General features: G+C 34.0%; 1 long non-coding RNA gene across 1 annotated transcript; it reads right to left on the bottom strand.

Annotated features, from left to right (window-relative positions):
- Positions 1-966: 966 nt before the first annotated feature.
- Positions 967-3,817, bottom strand: LOC135108306 (uncharacterized). The gene is made up of 4 exons (XR_010272206.1): positions 3,342-3,817; positions 2,902-3,079; positions 1,695-1,763; positions 967-1,454 (listed from the first exon to the last, which is right to left on the bottom strand). It is a non-coding gene; the product is annotated as an uncharacterized LOC135108306 (long non-coding RNA).
- Positions 3,818-6,000: the final 2,183 nt, after the last annotated feature.

The raw sequence follows: 6,000 nt of genomic DNA, 5'->3' as shown, positions 1-6,000 counted from the left end.
ATAATATACATTTGTGAGTATTAATCACTAAAACTTGCAATGTGGAAAAGAAAGTAAACATCTCTTAAGATATGAATATTAAACCTTCCTCCCATTCATAAACTAAAGGAAAAAATATGTAAGTAAAGTTAACATAAATTAAATGTAAGGAGTTACAGACCCTGTAAAGAATAATTAATTAGTTCAGTGCTAATCACTATATCACAGTACTTTTAAGAAACTTAGGGAAACAACCAGTGCAAAAATAGACATTTAACCTTATTTGTACAAGCTTTTAACCCAGATCATATCCATATGTCACCATTAATCCTTTAAAGCCACACAAAAAAAAGAAAATGAGTATTTCTATGGGATATACTAACTAAACAAATCTACAGAAATGCTCAGAACAGTAATAAAGAAGCTTCACGTATCACTTGCAATAACATAGAGAAATAAAAAAAAAAAAAAAAAAAAAGGTAAAAAATGCATAAAAAAAAATATATATATATATATATATATATATATATATATATATATATATATATATATATATATATATATATATATATATATATATATATATATATATATACATCATATGGTACATGAAGAATACTTCCCAATTTGGAGAGAGAGAGAGAGAGAGAGAGAGAGAGAGAGAGAGAGAGAGAGAGAGAGAGAGAGAGAGAGAGAGAGAGAGAGAGAGAGAGAGAGAGAGAGAGTGTCTACTCTCCATTCAATATATATATATATATATATATATATATATATATATATATATATATATATATATATATATATATATATATATATATATATATATATATATATATATATAACATAAGATAACAATTCAGTAAGATTTCATGAATACTGGGTTGGGGGAAGGGGAAGTACAAGTATTTCCTTTTCCTTTTAGAAAACTTATTAACATAATGTTATGTATTTATTTCACTGATTAATCTTTAACTAGTAATTGACTAGTGTGTGTGTGTGTGTGTGTGTGTGTGTGTGTGTGTGTGTGTGTGTGTGTGTGTGTGTGTGTGTGTGTGTGTGTGTGTGTGTGTGTGTGACAGAGAGAGAGAGAGAGAGAGAGAGAGAGAGAGAGAGAGAGAGAGAGAGAGAGAGAGAGAGAGAGAGAGAGAGAGAGAGAGAGAGAGAGGCATTATGTGTGGAGTTGAATATATTTGGAAGCAGATTTATGCATTTTTGTAGCTCAATTCTGTCTTTACTTCATTGAGTTTTACAAGTAGAGATCTTGTTTTTGAAGTGTTACCTTTGTCATACTTGATACCTAAGAGATGGGATGTTGTGAAACGGAGGAAATGTTCACAATTTTTTGGGTGTTCAATATTAAACACAAAGCCCTGCTACCAATGAGACTACAGCCATAGAAATACATGTTGGTTCAGCTACAGGTGCACCATCAAATACACACTAGACTGCCCTGTTCTTAGTTCTTCTTCTGGTACCTTAAGGAAGAAATAATAGTGTAAACATTAATAACATTTTGACATTAAAATAAAATATCTCTCCTTTGTGGATACTTGCTGCGCCCTCCCGCAGCGAAGCATCGTTAGAGCTGTTTTTTATTTTTTTTTTTTTTTTTGGCAGGGTACCAATATATGTAGATGTATATCTTAAGGTGATAATATATTCAGAAATTTTGATATATACACACCACTCTAAAATCAAAGGTACTGAAATTTAACCTTAGTAAAAATGGAGTCTTTCCTTTCTCCAAGCAGGTGAAAGTAACCCCAATATAACTAAGCAGGCATCTGGTGCAAATAAATAAATATATAAATAAAAATGATAATAAGTAAATCAAATAAACAAAAAAAATTAACTGTGTAAGGAAAAAGTGAAGATATGGTCACATCCAATAGGACAGTCCACTAATTTGAGTACCAATCTTTTAAAAGTCTCCTGTAATTATTGATTTATCACATAAGAATTAACAAAAATAAAGCTCCTCGATGGTTCTACTAATTATATGAATGACAAGCATTTTGATTGAATGCTCAGAACGACCAGTATACTAATGATTTTTGTCCTTTGTGTCACAGCAACAAATCTTTTGTACGAGTATGCGGTTATGTTTTTTACTTGAGACACTATTTGGGTAATATCATAATGCAATAATGCTTTGTCTAGCAAGTCCTCATAAGAATATGATGAGTACTGATCGAAAAAAAAAAAAAAAAAGAAAGAAAGAAAACCCCAGCCGAACCTACATGCCCCGACATAACGCACTGATGTTCTGAACTCCCGATTCTTCTCATCATATCCACCAAAACAGTGTGAGAAGTCCTGAACTTCATCACAACCATGGAAGAAACCTTTATCAGACTGTTTGCACTTGCGCTATTGCCGGCAAAGGTGACTCCAAGAATTCTATCTCCACACAAATTAGTGACCTGTCTTATTGGACTGCAAGGGAAGAGGATGCAGCTAACATTTCTAAAAAGATTGATAGTATTTACCTTTTAAATTTCAAACTGGACAGCCTATTGGGTTTATTTACACTAGAAATAATGTCTTTCCTTACGAGAGAGAGAGAGAGAGAGAGAGAGAGAGAGAGAGAGAGAGAGAGAGAGAGAGATGCTTTACACCTATTAAAATCTTTAACATCACTTATGCTGCAAACAATTATTTAGCCATAGCACTCAGCCAAAAATTTGATAGAAGAGCAGGAATTTAACAATTAAATTAGTACCTTTATAGAAATTGGTGCAAGCATTACAGTTAGATAGGTCATGCTGAATACAATGTTTGGTTTTTGCATGCAGCATAATTTCATGAATACTAGGCTTATAAAAGTGAAAGATGCATTGCTAATGATGAAAAGATACATATATTAAATTGCTACCAGCTACTGAATACTGAAATGAACAAGTTGAACTAGACATTACTCACATTGACTTTCATCGTGGTCATAGAGTTCAAGTAAGGTTTCCATATACAGAGGAACTGCTTTTCTTTTTTTGAGAATGGCAATTATTGGGAGCCTATATTTCTCCAGCCCTTTCAAAACTGCTACTCTTGGGTCTGGTTCATCCGCTTGTGGTTCTAATCTCAGGAACTCCTTGATTATCTGTATAGATATAAGCATCAAATAATTATAAGTGAAGGTTACAGAGATGAGCATCTGCAATAACTGTACTTAGTTATGAGTGCTTATCTCCCGTCACTGAGGCCTTTGAGCCTGAGAGGAAGAATGGAAGTACCGGTAGTTAAATATCAATTACCTACTATAAAATATAAATAGCTATATACATTATAGCCCTACAAATAAAGTTGACAATTAGTAACAATATGTAGCAAAATCCATAAAGTGTACATATATGCACACTTACGCCATCAAAAGTCTGAATCCACGGGTACAAGTTCAGGATTTCTGCTACAAGAATGTTCCCATTGATTATTTTTTTGCGTCTCTCAGAGAGTCAACTGCATGAGGCGTTCAGCCTGAGGAAAATCATTAAAGTAAAATTACGAATACGGCACTGATGTGTGTGAAGCGACCTTACCCCGTATCCCTCTGGAGGCATATTCCCGAAGTCTGGTAATGTTTCGGCCCATTTACTCTTGTAGCGGTTAGGTTAGATTAGATTAAGTTACGTATAGGTAATTTTGTGCGAGAATCTCAATGAGACTATTTTAGAGAGAATCCTACAGTTAGTTTTGGAGCTACAGCCTAGTGTTCATACAGGCTGGCGGATGACTCCTTCCAGACTTCAGGAATATGCATTCTGGCCCTTCACAAGAACTGACATCAGATCCCGGTATGAACACAGGCATCCCATGTTCTTTTGTCCCTCTTCTCATTGCCTTCCCATTACATATATATATATATATATATATATATATATATATATATATATATATATATATATATATATATATATATATATATATATATATATATATATATATATATATAACACTCAACATCCCTACATGCAACAAAACTTACCAAACCACACTCAAAATACACTCAAAACATCCAAAACACAACCAAAACACATCACAACACCCCAAAATACCCACTACACTCACCTAAACACAACCAAATATTGAATATTCACTCAAAACACCCCGTAACATCTAAAAACATCCAAATAACCCACCCCAACCACGCTAAATTTATCCAAAACACACTCAAAGCACCCTAATATACCTAAAACTCATCCAAACACACTCAAAAGATTTAAAACACCCAAAATACACAACACCCCAAAACTCATCAAACACACCCAAAACACATGAAAACATCCAAAACACACTTAAAGCAACATTCAACACCACAAACACGCCACAAACACACCCTTAAAGACCCAAAACTACTTGCACACAATCAAATACACCTCAAAAGGCCTGACACACACACCCAAACTCACCGAAACACTTAAAACAGAAAATAAACCCAAAACAAACTCACTACACCTCAATATACCCCTAAACACACCCATAACACACAAAAACATCCCACAATATACTCAAAACACCCCACACGACTCAAACCACTTACAATATAACTAAAAACATCCTAAACCACATTTAAAACACCCAAAATTCATCCAAAACACAATGATAACAGCAAATATACACCCAAAACACACCTAAACACCACCAAAACACACTCTAAACACCCCATAACATTCCTACATACATCCTAAACACGTAAAACACCTAAAACACACCAAATATTACAGAGAACTGCAGCGCAGCAAGGGAAACTAAGCTAAATATTGTTTACCTGTTTTGCCTCCTCCTCCATTTCTTTTTATTTCTTCCTTCTCTTTCATTTCTCTTATTTTCTTCCTTCTACTACAACTATCTACACGCCTGACTTTAGAAACAGCTGGAAACACTTGGAAAACACTGGAAATTACGGTAAATATTGAGGAGACACTGGAGCAGACCGAGTCCCGAATCCTTGATGACGTCACAGGCGAGGTGCCGGCGCCCCGCTGCCATACGTACGTAATGTATTTCATTTTGAAATTGACCCATAGAAAAAATGAAGCTAGGCTCGAATGCATTATATATTCTGACTTGACAATTACTTAAATTAATATTCACAATATCAAAACACCTCCAGTCTCAGTAGTTATAAAGAAATATTATGTGAAATATGGAAAAAGTGTTGGAAATTTTGACACCAATAAAAACACTGAAAAGTCCACCTATTCCACTTTACACTGGTAAAAGAACATTTTAAAAAATCTGAACTATTTTTTAAAATAATGCACACTTAGTTACAAGCTACAATAAAAAAATAAAGAAGCTAAAAAATGACAAAATCACCACTTTCAACAGGACAATAAGCCTATTCAAATTCCACATACTTAACTCAACAGGAACGCAACATACTTTAAAAATCATAAACGATTTTTTGAAGCAATAAAATCTTCATTAAAGCCTCAAATAAAAAAGCAAAAAACCAGGCTGGGTAAATTTCACCGTACGAACTGCCCCTTATTTACATAAAAAACAACACCAAATTCAGCACATTTACTTAACTGAAGCAAGAAAAACACTTCAAAAGCAACGAAATATTTTTAGAAACCATAAAATCTTACTATACAAGCCAAATAAATTAATTCAGAAAAATTTAAAAAAATATTGGAACCAACAAGCCGGAACAGGTGCCAGTTCATCATGGCGGCCCTCGGGGGCGACCTCAGTGGGGGAGCCGGCGGCCATGTTGCCTTATTTATTCCTATATAACACCAAAACCAGGCAATGACGGATATATCTGACCAGCGGATATGAAGGCTAGACATGTGGATCCATCTTGTGATATGTTAGGCTTACAATAAGTGAGAGATGAGGCAAATAATGGCTAATAACACAGCTGACAGCTTGTTTACATATTGGCGAACATTAAATATTTGAATAAATTTTCAACTCCTTCCAGACTCAGACGTAAACAAAACCTAAATATAAATAATTAACCCCTAAAAAAATAAAATAACGAATAATGAATCCTAAATAAACGAATACAAGACA

The sequence above is a fragment of the Scylla paramamosain genome, chromosome 17 (genome assembly GCF_035594125.1).
Source record: "Scylla paramamosain isolate STU-SP2022 chromosome 17, ASM3559412v1, whole genome shotgun sequence".
Taxonomy (NCBI): Eukaryota; Metazoa; Arthropoda; class Malacostraca; order Decapoda; family Portunidae; genus Scylla; species Scylla paramamosain.
The sequence above is the reverse complement of the archived record's forward strand: the minus strand, read 5'-3'. Positions and strand labels throughout refer to the sequence as shown.